Below are 17,733 nucleotides of genomic sequence, written 5' to 3'. Positions count from 1 at the left end.
TTCTATTTAGTTGTTTATTCCGTACCACTGTCACAGTGTCATTACCATAATTGATCATATACATCCTGAAACTTGTTTTTCGAAGTACTCTTTCTGGTCCTTTGGATTTCTAGATGAATTTTAGAATGTGTTAATTCTGCAAAAAAATACATTCATTTGTAAAGTATGTATTTTCCTGGAGGAATGCTTGAGGAGTTATTTTCTTTCAGGTCTTTAAAGATGTTTTTATATTGTCTTGTCCATTATTTCTGTAGAAAATTGGCTCCTTTTATGATAATATGTCCTTCTTGCCCAACTCTGGGTACATTAAGGTTTTTTCCTTTGTGTTTGGTTTAAGCAGTTGACTGTGGGGTGTGTGTGTGTATTAAATTCTACTTGGCCTCATTTAAATCCCCTCCTTCCTCATATTTTACTGTGAAACTTTTCAAACTTACAAATAACTTGAAAAGATTCACAGTCAACATGCATTATACCCACTACCTGGATTCTATAATTTTGTTACATTGGCTTTATCACAGATATCCTTATCCATTTATCATTTTTTATTTCACGAGGCAATTCCAGGTAAGTTACGGATGTCAGCACACTGTACAACTAAACACTTAGGCATGTCTCATAAAATAGCTCAATATTTATTTATAGTTCTTTTTTGGAAGCAGATTTTTACATACAGGCTGCACTTATGGCATATGGAAGTTCCTGGGCCAGGGATTGAATCCTAGCCTCATCTGCGCCCTGATCCACAGCTGCATCAATGCCAGATCCTCTAATCCACTGTGCCAGGCTAGGAATTGAACCTGTGCCTCTATAGTGACCCAAGCCACTGCAGTTGGATTCTTAACCCACTGTCCACAGTGGGAACTTCAGGAACGCACAGATCTTAAGCTCTGTACCATTCAGTGAGTTTTGACAAATGCGTACACCTGTGTAATCCAAGCGTTCCTATCAAGACCTAGAACATTACCATCGCCCTAGAAAGTTACCTCATACCTCTTTCCATTCATTCTCTGTCCCTCCATCTCAGCCCTTTCATACATATCTATTGAAATGAGTTTTTTCAGCACAAAATAATTAGTTTTTTCTGTTCTGGAACTTCATATCAATGGAACAAACCTTTTGTCCAAGGCTTATTTCTTCAACATAGGATTCTGTGATTTATTGGTATTTTTGCTTGTATCAGATAATTTTTTTTTATTACTGAGTAATTTTTCTGGCACAAGAAGATTTCCAGGCCTACCTTGTACTTTCTCAGCCTCATTTCTACAATCAGCCATTTCTCCAAGGGGCCTTAGTTCCTTTTAGTGAGTGAATGGTACAATCAAGAGTTGGTTGTTTTAGGGAGTTCCCATTGGGGCTCAGCAGAAACGAATCTGATTAACATCCATGGGGACGCAGGTTCGATCCCTGACCTCACTCTGGGTTAAGGATCCGGTGTTGCTGTGAGCTGTGGTGTAGGTCGCAGACACAGCTCAGATCCAGTGTTGCTGTGGCTCTGGCATAAGATGACAGCTACAGCTCCGATTCAACCCCTAGCCTGGGAACCTCCATATGCCATGAGTGCAGCCCTAAAAAGACAAAGAGAAAAAAAAATAATAACTGGTTGTTTTTTTAACAAATAGATCCTACTTTCTGGTGTTTTCTTATTTCATTAATTCCCTTGAACATTTTTATTGTTTAAATTTTTTTTTTATTGTTTAAAATTTTAAAGTCCTCCTAATTATTTCACTAATTTGATAACTGTGGGGCTACCTCTACTGGTTTTTCCTTTTTTCGTTTCTTTGCATTTGGTTATAGTTCCTATTAGGCTGGTAACTTTTTGTTTGTTGTTTGCTTGCTTGTTTTTTTAGCACTGGACCTTTAAGCATCACTCCTGTGGTATTCCTGCTGAAAGTAGATAACTTGAACCTTCTTATGAGAAAACATTAAATAAACACACATTGAGGGATTTTCTACAAAATAACTAGTTTGTATTCTTTGAAAATGATAGTTTTATGAGAACCACAAAAAAAAAAAATGCTGTAGAGCTATTCCAGATAGAGGGAACTAAAGAGACAGGGGTCTGGATTTTTATTTACTTTTTTAAAAAATTGTTATAAAAGAAGACAATTGGCAAAAGCTGAATAATAGTGACACATTAATACTAATTTCCTGATTTTGACAAATACACTGTAACAGTGTGAGAGACTCCCCTTGTTTTTCAGAAGTATATACTAAATGAAGTATTTAAGGGTAAAGGGACACAGTATCTGCACCTTAACTGTCAAATGATTCATAACAATTATATGTGTGTATCTATAAAAGAAAGGATAGGGAGGGAGTTCCTGTCATGGCGCAGTGGAAACGAATCCAACTAGGAACCATGAGGTTGTGGGCTTGATCCCTGGCCTCACTCAGTGGGTTAAGAATCTGGCGTTGCCATGAGCTGTGGTGTAGGCCGGTAGCTGTAGCTCCAATTGGACCCCTAGCCTGGGAACCTCCATATGCCGCAGGTGGGGCCCTAAAAAAAAGAAAGGATAGGGAGTTTCTGCCGTGGCTCTGTGCATTAATCTGACTGCAGCGGCTCAGGTTGCTGCTGAGGTGTGGGTGTGATCCCTGGCCCGGCACAGTGGGTTAAAGGATCCAGTGTTGCTGCACCTGCAGCATAGGTCACAACTGTGGCATGGACTTCAGTCCCTTGGCCCTGGAACTTCCGTGTGCTGTGGGTGAGGCCATAAAATTAAAACAAAGACAGGATAATAAAAATGTGGCAAAATGTTAACATTTGAGAAATCTAGTTGAGGGCACATAAGAATTCTTTGTATTATTTTTTCAACTTTTTTTTTTAATAAATCTAAAAGTATGTCAACATCAAAATTTGTAAGGAAAAAGTATGAGAAAAATACTAATGTATTTGTTGGGTTGTTAAGTGAAATTTAAGAATTTCACCTTTAATAAATGGCATGCTCCAGAGTGTCACCAGGTTGTATAAGAGATCACTTGGTGAATCAGTGCCTAATCTTCTACCTAGTTGTTAATCCATGGGTATGTGGTCTTATGATTTAATAATGCATTTGCACTAGTTCATAAAATGATTTATCTACATGGTGTTGAGGAGCTTGGGTTTTCACTGACAGTGTATAGGTTTGTTTATAAGCCCTCCTACTTACTAAGAGATCTTAGAAAGTTACTTCTGTGCTTTAGTTTCCTCATGGCTGCAGTGGAATAATAAATTACCTACTTCAGAGGATTTTGTTAGGATTTAAGGAGATAATGAACACAAAACATTTAGTTCAAAATCTGACTCCTCATTAGAACTTAATGAACTTTTTTGTTTTCAATAATTATAGTTAAACAGTTGAATCATTTATCATAGTTAAATAATTTTTGTTGTCTGATTTAGTTTATTTTTATTATTTTTTTATTATTGTTTTTTGGCTTTTGTCCTTTTAAGGCGCACCCACGGCATATGGAGGTTCCCAGCCTAGGGATCTAATCGGAGCTGCAGTTACCATCCTACACCAGAGTCACAGCAACGCCAGATCTGAGCCCCATCTGCTACCTATACCACAGCTCACAGCAACACTGGATCCTTAACCCCCTGAGTAAGGCCAGGGATCGAATCTGAAACTTCATGGTTCCTAGTCGGATTCGTTTCCACTGCACCACGATGGGAGCTCCCTGATTTAGTTTAAACACATTTTATAGATTATGAACTTTTGTTGGCATCTACTGATGATACATTATAATTTAAAATAAGTCTAATCATCCAATAAATTAAGAAAACCTGGATTGTTTTGTACTTACCTCCTAATCACCTATAGAATAGAGATTACATTTGTCTTGTTACTTCATAGAACAAAGTGTTTGAAAGGGTTGTAAAATACAAACGCAATACAGATGTAAGATATTAGTAATAGTCTTTTATATGATGTGTAATAAAGTGACATTGACTTTTCTGCATCCAGTAGTATATACATTCTTTCTCAGTTGCTGACATGTTTTTCCTTTAATTTCCATAGATATTGTTCATATTCTTCTACCAATTCAGTTCCTCTTCCGTTTTTAAAAAAAATTTTTGGTCCCCCTATGGCATATGGAGTTCCTGGGCCAGAGATCAGATCCAAGCTGCAGCTGTGGCAACACTGGACCCTTTAACCTATGGTGCTGGGCTGGGAATCGAACTTAGGTCTTGGCACTGCAGAGGCGCCACCAATCCTGTTGTGCAACAGTGGGAACTCCTCTCTCTTGATAGATGTTATAACAGTTTTGTCTCTTAATTTTCTCTTCCAAAAGTGGAACTTGGAGATCTTGCAGCTGTTCTTGGTGGATAAAACACGAAGTAAATAGTGTTGTCTATAAAAGAAAGAAATTTCTGATTCCTGTCTTTACAAAATATTATCTGTTGATCAGCCATAGATGTACAGGTTATTAATGTATCCATTTTGGGGGGCACTGGGCTCTAAGTTACACGTCTGGCATATTGGTAATGACTATTAGATCTTTGCTATCTGCTATCTTCTACCTTTCAGATTTTACATTTAGCAGACTTTGAAAATATTTATTGTTACTATAGTTCTTTGTACTTGGCACTTTGATCTGGGTCATTGCGCAGCATACTCAAAAGATTAAGTGGTCTTACAATAAGGATATTTTTCAGTGTGGTATTTTTAGCTTAAACTCAAGGTGCATTTGAATATGAGTGTCTAAGAGCCCACACTTTGATTACATTTCAACAATTATTGTGAATATCCATCCAGTATTCTGTAGTGATCTTATTGCCTATAGCAACAAGTTTCTTACCATGTTAAAAATGTAACTTCAAAAGGAAAGTATTTCTGAAAGTGGCCTTTTGAAATTTATTTGCTTTTCTGAGAGTGATGAGGTGATTATTTTAAAAAAACACCATTCTGCAGGATTTTGAAATGAGTGCTTATTGCACTAGAAGTAAATGCCCTCATATTTTAAAATTCATCCTTCTGTTTAATTCCATTTGTACAAACATTCTTTCATCTTCTCATAAGTCGTAGTCACATCATGATTTGGAAGATTCCTGGCGGTCCCCTGCTGTGCTTAGAGAAGTCTCCTTCAGGGTACCCCTGCAGGTGGTGGTAGAGCCTCTCAGAGTCACCTCTAGTGTCCTTTTCTCCCGAGGCAGCGCATTCTCAGCATCAAAGATTCTCTACAGAAAATTGTTCCTTCTGATAAAAGGAAACACTGATTATGTGGTCTGATTTGATGATACTCATATTAGAAGAAAACATGAAATTCCTATGATATTTAGGTGACAATTTTTTTTTTTTTTTTTTGGCCACACCCATGGCATGTGGAAGTTCCAGGCCATGAATTGAATCCATGCCACAGCAGTGACCCAAGCTGGTGTGGTGACAATGCCGATCCTTAACCTGCTGTGCCACAGGAGAACTCCTGACAGTTTTTAAGAGTTAACCTTTTATTGTATGAGATGCTGGTTTTAGAAAGAAATATTGTGACAGTGTATACTTTTCTCTCCTTGCCGTGTTGATTCCTCAGAGATAATTGCTGATCAAATTTGGGTGTGTATCCTTTGCTAGATTTGCTGTGCTTATCTGAACACATGTTTATCAGTGCCTGTATTTCATTACCACTTTAGTCTTTGCTGTCTTTGCTAAGTATAGGGCTTTGCCTTGTAAGAATTCATTGAGTGCTTGATGTTAGATGTTTTAGTAATCACACCTACTGGGTAGTAGATGGTCACATACACTGTTGAGCTCATTTCCTAATTGCCTTTGTAAATGGTTATTGTAATCATCTTTGGAACATAGCATTTACCTCCTTCTCCTCCTCCTCCTTTTTTGGGGGGCATGGGGCTGTGTTTGAGACGTGCGTAAGTTTCTGGGCAGTCATTGAATTTGTGCCACAGCAGGGATCTGAGCCGATGCAGAAACGCCAGATTCTTAACCTGCTATATCCCAAAGGAACTTCCAAAATCAGTCTTAATTTTAACTGAGCAGATACCTGTGTATATGCATTTAATATGAAAGATTATGTTTAAGATGAGTAAATACTTAAAGATCAGGAAAAGGACTTTAATAAAATGTCAACTATGGTTCTTTTAACAAAGGTATATTTATATTCCTGGTTAGTCTAAAAATCAAAGGTGATAATGTTGGAAGAGAAAAGAACACATTAATGATAAGTGTAGCATCTTAGTGAGAGGACTTCCAGTAAGATAAAGGTCTGATAGTTTTACTAATTCCTAGGATAAATCCTAGGGATTTATTTCATGCTGTAGTAGTTAAAAGCATGGATCCTGAAGCTGTAAAACTTGGCTTTGAGTCCCAGTTGCATTTCGTTCTAGCTTTCTGACCCTTAGGCAAATTACTTATCCTTGTGTCTGTTTCTTTACCTTTTAAAAGGATTGGTATGAATATCAAACAGGTTAGTATTTATAAAGTGCTCAGAATATTGCCTTGTTCATGGAACTAAGTTATTGCTTGATGTTACTGTTATTGTATATATTTTAAAGGATTTACACAGAATGAAAAATAGGTTTTAAAAATAGCAGCAAACAATGAGGTACCACCTCACACCTGTCAGAATAGCCATCATTAAAAAGTCTGCAAATAACAGATTCTGGATGTGGTGTGGGAAAAGGGAACCCTCATACACTCTTGGTGGCAATGTAAATTAGTGTGGCCATTATGGAGAACAGTGTAGAGGTTCCTCAAAATAGAAAAAATAGAGTTGCCAGATGATCCAACAATCCCTTTGGAGCATATATCCAGACAAAACTGTAATTTCAAAGATACACACACCCCGGTGTTCATAACAGCACTATTTGAGATAGCTGAGACGTGGAAGCAACTTAACTGGCCATCGACAGATGAATGGATAAAGGTGTGGTGCATATATACAATGGGATATTAGCCATAAAAAAAAGAGTGAAAGAATGCCATTTGCAGCTACATGGATAGATCAGGACATGATGAGAGTAAATCAGAAAGAGAAAGACAAATACCATGTGGTGTCACTTATAAGTGGAATCTAAGATACAACACAAGTGAACATAGCTACAAAGCAGTAACATACTTATAGAAAGAGCAGACATGTTTGCCATGGGGAAGAGTGGGTCAGGGAGGGAAGGATTGGGAGTTTGGGGTTAGCAGATGCAAACTATTATGTATAGAATGGGTAAACAACAAGGTCCTTACTGTATAGCACAGGGAGCTATATTCAATATCCTATGATACACCATAATGGAAAAGGACATGAAAAAGAATACATATAACTAAAGCACCTTTGCAGTACAGCAGAAACTTACACAACATTGTAAATCAACTATATACTTCAATAAAATTTTTTTAAATAGCAGCAAAATTCTTTTTTCATTTGATTGTCTGAGAAAGCTAAAGACCAATTGAAAAAGTCATGGAAGTATTAGAAAACATATATCAGTAAGTATTTTCTAGATGCAGTAATTGAATTGTTAAAAATAACTTTGGCATCAGTTTCTAGGTTTTCTGTTAGTTTGGCTTTCTGTGTTTTTTTTCAATCACAGAATTTTAGAATTGTGGTGGCATGGCATAGAGAAAGGCTTTTGGAATCAAGCATTTGATATCTCAGTTCCATAACTTTTTGGGTAACTTTGGGTGGTATATTATTTATCCGCTGATCTGTGACAACTCCAAAACATACTTGGTTCAAAAACTATTATTTCTCGTGATTCTGTGGGCTGGCTATGCTCAATTGAGCGGATCTTCTGTTTTACATGGAACATTTTGTTTACCAACATTTTTGATCTCGGACCAGAAGAACAATGCAGAAATCTGTTCTTAGAACATTTTCTTTAAATGAGATGATGTGTTAAAAAGTTATTTTCGTGATGCCTGGCCCATTGTTAAAGCTCAGTTAATGGTGTTTATTTTTATAACAGTCAAAAACATTTCAGTTACCCACATGCAAAGTGGATGTAAGTTTCTTGGTTGATAACCTGTTTGGCTTATGTCTTAGATTTAACAAAGATGATTTTTTTCTTTCCTTTCCTTTCCTTTTTTTTTTTTTTTTTTTTTTTTAATGGCAACTCTTTAACCCTATGGAGGTTCCCAGGCTAGGGGTCAAATTGGGGCTGCAGCCACAGCAATGCTGGATCCAAGCCATGTCTGCGACCTACACCACAGCTCACAGCACGCTGGATCCTTAACTCACTGAGCAAGGCCAGGGATCAAACCTATGTCCTCATGGATGCTGGTCAGATTAGTTTCCACTGAGCCACCTTAGGAACTCCAAAGATATTCTTAGCAGAATGCTGACTGCTTCTGTTGGTTGGTCAATGCATTGAACAAATTAATGATTAAGTGCCTACCATATGCTGGGCAGTATTCTCAGTGCTGGGAATATAGCATTGAAAGAATTTAAGTTCATGCCCTCATAAAATTTTTGTTCTAGTGGGGAAAGGGGAAAATAGATAAACATGTATATCAGTTGGTAGCAGGTGGTGTAGAGAACAGTGAAGCAGGATAAAAGAAGAAAGGTAAGTGTATGTGCTGGTAAGGGCTTACCTTAAGGTGGTCAGGGAAGGCCTTCCTAATAAGATGATCTTTGAGCAGAAACACAGAATAAGAGTAAAGGGATCAAGTTGTGCTGTTTCCTCTGCCTGGAACCTTCTTCTCCCTAAATAAAGGTTTTGAGGTAGCAACTATGGTTAGAAACAGCATGGAGGCCAGTGTGAGTAGATCAGAGCAAACAAGTGGGATAATGGTAGGAAATATGAGGTACAGCTGAGGGTTGCATCATGTATGACCTTGAAGGCCGTCGTAAGGAATTTGACTTTACTCTGAGATAGGAAGCTATTGGAGATTTTTGAGAAGAGTGACACGGTCTCACTTGTATGTTAAATAGATCACTCTGGCTGTGAAATTGATAATAGATGGTAGAGGAGGGGGCAGAAGCAAGAAGAACATTAGGAAGCTCTTGCAGCGAGAGATGCTGGTGTCTTGGATTGGGGGCTGTCGCAGTAAAAGTAGAGCAAAGCGGTCAAGTTCTGGATCTGTTTTGAAGATGGTCAGTAGGATTTGCTGATAGATGTGGGAGGTGAGAGAAATAGATTTGATTCTCCCAGATTATAGGCATGAGGAACTAGAAGGATGGAGTAATCATTTTCTGAGATGGAGAAGCCTGGAGGAGGAGTGGGTTGGAGGGATTTATGAGTTCTTTTTGCACACGTTCGGTTTGAGATATCTAATCGATGGTCAGAGATGTTGAGTAGACAGTTAACTACATAATTCTGGAGTTGGGGAGGGTGGTCTGGGTCCGAGATACACACTTAGGGGTATTAAGGCTAGAGATGCTATTCAAAGCCCTGTGATTGGTTGAGATCACCCGAGGGAAGCAAATGTAAATAGATGTGCAAAGACCAAGCCTTGGGGAACCCCAGAATTGAAAGGTTGTGGAAATGAGATGGAACTAAAAAGGAATCTGAGAAGAGAGTGCTGGTGAAGTCAAGAGGAGAGCAGAGTGGTGTCTTGGAAGTCAAATGCAGACTCTTTAAAGCAGGAGAGCATAGTCTGCTGTGTCTCATGCTGCAAGTTAAATGAAGCCAGGATGTGGCAATGCAGTGGCTGATGGTGTCTTTAACCAGAGCTATTTTGGTGGAATGATGGGGTAATGAAAGTCTGATTCGAGTGAGTTTAAGACAGGGACAGAATTGGAAACAGATTTTAACAAAGCTTTCAAGATGGACTGATGTAAAGGGGAACAGAAGTGGGCAATGGCCGAAGGAGAGTGTGTAAACAAGACAGCTATTTTTCTTTCTTTTCAAGATGGGAAATATGGAATATTATATATATATATATATATATATGGAGAGAGATTGGTGATGAGAGAGTGGGAGAGTGGTGAAATGATATGCTTCACTAAGTGAGGATGGATGCCTTAGATAGAAGCACTGACAGATGTAAGTGTAGGCTAGTCGATGTGGTGAGAATGTATAAGTTCCTTTAAAATTATATATGTATATATATATTTTTTTTCTTCAGTGAAGTAAGATGCAAGAACAACAGTCAGGAATGAGGATGGGGAGGCAGTGATGGTTTGAGAAGAGAGGAAATATGAATTAGGACAGTGGGAGTGTGAATAGATTAGGAGAATGTATATACTTCTTTACATTTTACACACATTCTTTTACTTAGTCCTTTAGGTAATCTTCATGGTATATTTGGTCAGTAAAGCCCCAAATTGAAAATACTGGAGTTCCCGTCGTGGTGCAGTGGTTAACGAATCCGACTAAGAACCGTGAGGTTGCGGGTTCTGTCCCTGCCCTTGCTCAGTGGGTTAAGGATCTGGCGTTGCAGTGAGCTGTGGTGTAGGTTGCAGACGCGGCTCGGATCCTGCATTGCTGTGGCTGTGGCATAGGCCAGCAGCTACAGCTCCGATTTGACCCCTAGCCTGGGAACCTCCATATGCTGTGGGAGCAACCCTAGGAAAGGCAAAAAGACCAAAAAATAAATAAATAAATAAAAATGAAAATGCTGAGGCTCATGTAAACTACTACCATTAGAGCTTTTATGGGGGAGGGTTGTGGCTGCAGTGTGCAGTGGCTTGATTGATCTTACTTCCCAGACCAGGGATTGAACCACTAAATCACCAGGGAACTCCCAAGGTATATTACTCTTGAGTGTTTAAAATTCTAGTTCTAGTTAGATGATTTTCATTATTTTAAAGCAATGCTCCTTACCAGATTCCCAGATTTTTAAGTATGACTGTAGCATAAATTTCTTACGAAATTTACCCAGAATTTACCTATGGCCTGTGCTCTTTTATATTGGATTGCCAGTATATGGGCTAGAAGTTATTATTATTATTAGGGTCCTAGATTTGAAAAAAGGTAGCACAAGATTAACTTAATCATAAAACCTGCTGAATTGCACAAAGTAGAAAAATTAGCAGTTTCTTTAACATTAGCAGCCTATTTTTCCCTTTTGGATATATATCAAAGCCATTTTATTCCTGTGTTGACCAGTTTTGTCTGAGGCCATATTTTTTTTTGGTGTGTAGCCTCTCTGCTCTGACCTTCAGTACTGGAATATATTCTTGCTCAGTAGCCTGATGAGCTGACATGACCTTTCTTGGTCATGTCATCTTTTGTAATAGCCAACAAGTGGAAACAACCCAAATGTCCATTATCTGGTGAATGGATAAGTAAATTTGATATGTCCATAGTGGAATACTATTCAGCAATAAAGTACTATTCAGTATGTACTGATACTTGCTGCCACATGCTTGAACCCAGAAAACATTATGCCAAATGAAAGAAGCTAGTCACAAAAGACCATATCTTGTGTGATTCCATTTATATAAAATGATCAGAACAGGCAAGTCTAAAAAAGACAAAGTAGATTTGTGGTAGCCTAGGGATGGAGGAGTTTCGGAGAAATGGTGAGTGACTGGTAATGGATATAGGATTTCTTTTGGTGGTGAAGAAAATTTTCTAAAATTGATTGTAGTAATAGTTGCATAATTCTGAGAATATACTAAAAACCGTTGAAATATACCATTTCAATGGGTGAATTTTATGGGCATGTGATTTATGTCTTAATTAAAACTTATTATTAAAAATGCCTCTGCATCATCTACTTCAGAGAAAACTGTTCTAATTTTATTATTATTGTTTTTTTTTGGCTGCCTCATGGCCTGTGGAGTTCCCAGGCCAGGGATCGGATCTGAGCCACAGTTGTGACCTAGGCTGCAGCTGCGGCAATGCTGGATTCTTTTTTTTTTTTTTTTTTTTTTTTTTGTCTTTTGTTGTTGTTGTTGTTGCTATTTCTTGGGCCGCTCCCGCGGCATATGGAGGTTCCCAGGCTAGGGATCGAATCGGAGCTGTAGCCACCGGCCTACGCCAGAGCCACAGCAACGTGGGATCCGAGCCGCGTCTGCAACCTACACCACAGCTCACAGCAACGCCGAATCTTTAACCCACTGAGCAAGGGCAGGGACCGAACCCGCAACCTCATGGTTCCTAGTCGGATTCGTTAACCACTGCGCCACGACGGGAACTCCAATGCTGGATTCTTAACCCACTGTGCCAGGCTGGGGATCAAACCTGCATCCCAGTACTTCCAAGACGCCGCTGATCCTGTTGTGCCACGTTGGGAACTCCTGACTTTATTACTTTTATCTTTATTCAGTTTACCATTTATTTACCTTTTCCAAGTTTGTGTTGCATTTTTCTGGTATCTTCTTATTGTCAAAAGTAAAGAGAAGGATGTAGCTGTGTACTTTTTTGTGGAGGAGTATCATCAAGAGAAGCCTGGATAGCTGTACCTTTTATTCTTACTGAGTGATGTTACCTGATAGAATCATCAGAACCTGGCCCTTGAGTCATTTCAGAAATTATCTTAACAGGTCCTAGACTTGGCCATACCTGAGTTGTTGTTATCAGACTCTGAAGAAGCTGAAATGTATCAGCATTATGTTTAGTTTAATGAGAAACATTAGGCAGACTAAATAATCAATTGGCCCAGCTGTTATAATCTCTGTATTTGAAAAAGAGCCATATTATGATCACTATTTTCCTTTTTTTTTCCTTTTTAGGGCTGCACCCGTGGCATTTGGAGGTTCCCAGGCTAAGGGCCTAATCAGGGCTGTAGCCGCCAGCCTACACCAGAGCCACAGCAATGCCAGATCCGAGCCTCTTCTTCGATCTACACCACAGCTCATGGCAACGCCGAATCCTTAATCCCCTGAGCAAGGCCAGGGATCGAACCTTAACCTCATGATTCCTAGTTGGATTCGTTTCTGCTGTGCCACGACAGGAACTCCAATGATCATTATTTTCTTGATGGCTGTGAAATCATCACAAGTTCATAGTTTAATGGCATTTGCGGTGATAACCCAAGGTATTCTATTTCTTATAAGATTATAATTATTCTTAGGACTTGATTTATTGAGTTTCTGAACTGAGACATCCTTTTTCGTAATAGGGCTAGATTTCTCTGTCAGTAATTGAATTTTCAACTTAAAAAGGTAAATAAAAATAAAATGAGGCAAAATGTTCCATTAATAGTCATCTGCTTTTCTGAGTGACAGTATTTCACTATGTTCTTATTTAAACCATCTACTGGTAACTTTCTTTTTGAGTTCTCTATCAAAAGGCCCACAAACCATTCAGAGTTCAGTTTATCCACTTAAAACAATTTTTTCCCCAGCTTACCCACTTTACCTTATGTTTTATATGTGTTTCAAGGTTTTAGAAAAGTAAAAAGGACTTGGTCTTAATATTAAGATAAATTGTATTAAAGGCATATGACACAAAGAAAAACATGGTGTTTTATATATAGATTGCCTTTGTTACCTCAGCCTCAATTTTCGGGCTTCTTTGTGGTGGATTTGATACTTGCCTTCTAATTGTGAGTTGTGATTTATAGAGTGGTAAACAACAGGTTTAGTTATACCAGTAGACATGTTTAATGTGTACCTTGCCTATCTACAAAAGTACAAAAGATGACTATTCTCTGCTCTGTCCTTAGCATCATTGCATTATAGGGATTCAGAGGGGAGTCAAGGTAGATGAAAAAAGAAGTGGAAGAATTTCCCTTAGGAATAGAACAGATTTATTTTAAGAGTAGTCCATAAATCAGAATTCTTGCTATTATCATTTATATACAAAAGTATATTTAACCCAGAGGAATAATTTGAGAGTCAATTAAGCTATTAACCAGAAAATGAATCTTTATTTATTGCTGATAGGTGGATATATTATTATTCTTTCTTGCATAGTTTGATTTTTTAATTTTATTGTATTATAAGATTGGCCAATAGAACTCTGACATCTCTGACAGTTTTATCTAGATTATAAATCCTTAGGATTTTGGGAGTTCCCGTCATGACTCAGTGGTTAATGAATCCAACTAGGAACCATGAGGTTGCGGGTTTGATCCCTGGCCTGGCTCAGTGGGTTAAGGATCTGGCGTTTCTGTGAGCTGTGGTGTAGGTTGCAGACGTGGCTCAGATCCCTCCATGCTGTGGCTCTGGTGTAGGCCGGTGGCTACAGCTCTGATTCGACCCCTAGCCTGGAAACTCCATATGCCGTGGGATCGGCCCAAGAAATAGCAAAAAGACAAAAATAATAATCATAATAATTAAATAAATAAATATTTCAGGAGCTCCCGTCATGGCTCAGTGGTTAATGAATCCGACTAGGAACTGTGAGGTTGCGGGTTCGATCCCTGGCCTTGCTTTGTCGGTTGGGGATCCCACATTGCCGTGAGCTGTGGTGTAGGTCGCAGACGCGGCTCGATTCCCACGTTGCTGTGGCTGTGGTGTAGGCCGGCGGCTACAGCTCCAATTGGACCCCTAGCCTGGGAAGCTCCATGTGGCTGTGGCCCTAGAAAGACAAAAAAGACCAAAAAAAAAAAAAAATTTCAAAATAATCATAAAGCTCTTAGACACAGCTGTAGGTCTTTTATTTTTATTTTATTTATTTTTTTGCCACACTTGCAGCATGCAGACTTTCCAGGGCCAGGGATCAAACCTGTGCCATGACAGTGACATCACCAGATCCTTAACTTACTGAGCCACCAGAGAACTCTGTGTTCTTTTAGTCTTCATAAGTCGTTGGGATTCAAATTAGTACGTAATTAAATATAACTAATGAATCTTACTTTACTCTGCACTTTCGAAACTAACTACATTTTGCTTTGAATCTTTTAAAGTACAGATTAGTGTATAATCTTTAGAAACTCTTGTGCCCATTTTCCTGCTTCCTGCTTAGACTTCTGTTCTTCAAGACCTATTTCAAACCCACATTCCTTTGATGCTTTCCTTTGTGTTATTCAACCTGTGTTGAAATGACTTATTTGAGAAATGTTTACTGAGTGCGTTTTCTCTGCTGTATTCTGCATATATAATAGCAAAAAAGGGTGAGACCTTCTGTCTTCTTTGTGATATTGTGAATATGTAAGATCAGTAATTTAGTCTAACCTTTTTCTTTCAACAGCACAATCTAGCATTTGTCTATTTGAATAAAATTCATGTGTGTACATCTACACACTGAGCTAGTTTTGTCAAAAGAATGAAGGCCTTTTATAACTATGTTTTAAGGGTTCTTTTATGCCTCTAGCATCTCCCCATGACACCTACTTGTTCTTAACAAGTACTTGTGGACTAAGAGTCTACTGAATCTTGGAGTTCCCACTGTGGCACAACAGGATCAGCAGTGTCTTGGGAGCGCTGGGATGCAGGTTCAATCCCTGGCATGGCCCAGTGGGTTAAGCTGTTGCTGCAGCTATGGCTTACTTTGCACCTGTGGCTTGGATCTGATTGATCCCTGGCTCTGGAACTCCATATGCCACGCACCCCCCCCCAACAAAAGCGTCTACTGAATCTTAAATAGTAATTATAGCAAAGATGTTCAGGAGTAGAGTCACTGGACAGATCCCAGATCTGTAGTGGAAGACAACTTGTTTATTATCCTTTGAATTTATTCTGGTCAGAAGAGCTGTAGGGAGAAGATGAGTAGTCTTTCTTTCCATTGGTTTAACTACTTGAGTCTAGGGCTTTGGTTCTCAGCTTTGGCCATGTATTCGATTCACCTGGGGGGCTTTAAAAACTGCTGATGCCTGTGTCCCCTCTCCAGAGTTTTTGATTTAATGGGTATGGCATCTGGCCAGGACAAATTGTAATGTGCAGCCAAGATTGAGAACTGCTGCCTTAGAGATAATGACCTCACTCTCAGTTAAAAGAAATTAGCAGAAGCCTTATTTTTTGTAACTGTATAAAATATGTATACTGAGAGAGCCTGGGAACAGTGCCATCCCAATAGTAATGGCAAACCCATAGCTCATTGTGGGAGTTCTGACTGGTTAAGTCTGGGAAATTAGAGCATCAAAATAAGTAATTATAGTAGTGGGTTGTAACCCATTGAATAAAATAGGAATTCATTAATCGGTACTCACATAGGTAAGTAAATGAATAAATTGAAATTGGATTATTCATACTTTCAAATTGAAATCCCACAAAATGCTTAATTTCAAAGGAGAAAGGAGAAACTTTTAATAGAGAAATCCGCCAGATCCATGTTAATCAAGTAATCAAAGTGAACATTATCAGTAATGGAACAAGTCAAAATTTTGTGCCACTTGATAGCATATACTGAGAAAAAAAAATCATTTATTAAACATTTCTCCTAAAGATTTATAACCTGGATCTAATTATGAGGAAACGTCAGATCCACACCGAGGGACAGTCTACAAATAACTGGACTGTAATAGAAATCAATAAATCATACAATGCGGTCTTTGGAATTTGAGCCTTTTACCGTAAAAGACATTATCAGTATGATTGGCCAAACTTACAGTCTAGGGCTTAGGATGGTGGAGGAATATCAGTGTTTATTTCCTGATTTTGATGATTATATTGGGACTATGTAGGAGAATACTCTTGTTTGTAGGAAATAGGAAGCATGCAGTTATTTGGAAAATTACTCTCAAGGCAAAAGTATTTATTGTACTGTTCGTATAACTTCTAAGTTTGAGGATAACTATAATTTTTTGATTCCTTTGAAATTAGAGAACTGTGCTGCCTCTCTTAGAATGTTCATTTTCTTGTGGAAAAGTCATGTGAAGTAGCAACATAATTGATCATTTACCAAATAAAGCTCTTCAAGTGCTAGAATGCTTTTTTTTTTTGTCTTTTTTTGCTATTTCTTTGGGCCGCTTCCGCGGCATATGGAGGTTCCCAGGCTAGGGGTTGAATCGGAGCTGTAGCTGCTGGCCTACGCCAGAGCCACAGCAACACAGGATCCGAGCCGCGTCTGCAACCTACACCACAGCTCACGGCAACACCGGATCGTTAACCTGCTGAGCAAGGGCAGGGATCGAACCCGCAACCTCATGGTTCCTAGTCGGATTCGTTAACCACTGCGTCATGACGGGAACTCCTAGAATGCTTTTTTATCTGTTTTGATGTGTTCTATATTCTTCTGCCTTTTATTTATCTGTTTAAAATTTTATTCAGGTATAGTTGACTTGCAATGTATTAGTTTTAGGAGTACAGCAAAATGATTTAGTTATAAATATACAAATATCCATTCTTCTTTCCTGTATAGGTTATTACAGAATATTGAGTAGACTTCCCTGTGCTGTACAGTAGGTCCTTATTAATTATTTTATATACAGTAGTGTGTGTATTTTATAGTCATCCTCCCAATTTATCCCTTACCCCTTATCCCTTTATCCTTTATCATCCTCCACCATGATTTCCCTAATGGTAGGTAACCTGAAATTTGATTTTGAAATCTGTGAGTTTATTTCTGTTTTATAAGTAAGCTCTTTTGTTCTTTTCTGCCTTGAAAGGCAGAATGTATTGGACTTGGTCTTGTCTGTTTTGGATAACAAATATCCTCAATATTTTTTGTTGTCTTCTGAAATAGTACCCAGGTCTAGATCCATGCTTAGTCTTTGGGAGTTTTGTTTTGTTTGGGTCTTATCTTTCAATGTCTGGTTTTCAGTTGTGCTCATGTCATGGTGCACATATTTAATAATTTGCCAATTCTCTTTCTCGTGTATTAAAGTCTCAAAAACAAGGCTTGTGCTTTCTCCTTGTGCTTAATTATTTATTTTGGCCAGGGATGGAACCTGCGCCACCACAACAACAATGCCAAATCATTAACCCTGGGCCACCAGGAACTCCCACACTTCTTCCCCTTTCTTGGCTGCCCGTGGCATATGGAATTCTCAGGCCAGGGATCAGACCTGAACCATAGTTGTGACCAAAGCCACA

At 38.6% G+C, this 17,733-nt stretch overlaps 1 protein-coding gene across 10 annotated transcripts in view; it reads left to right on the top strand.

Moving 5' to 3' along the window:
• The window catches only part of HIPK3 (homeodomain interacting protein kinase 3), a 105,802-nt gene that overhangs the window by 58,143 nt on the left and 29,926 nt on the right, over positions 1-17,733 (top strand). The gene's annotated exons all lie outside the window — the stretch shown is intronic.

This window comes from Sus scrofa, chromosome 2 (assembly GCF_000003025.6).
Source record: "Sus scrofa isolate TJ Tabasco breed Duroc chromosome 2, Sscrofa11.1, whole genome shotgun sequence".
Lineage (NCBI taxonomy): Eukaryota > Metazoa > Chordata > Mammalia > Artiodactyla > Suidae > Sus > Sus scrofa.
Note: the sequence above shows the minus strand (reverse complement) of the source record. Positions and strands in the feature narration are given on the sequence as shown.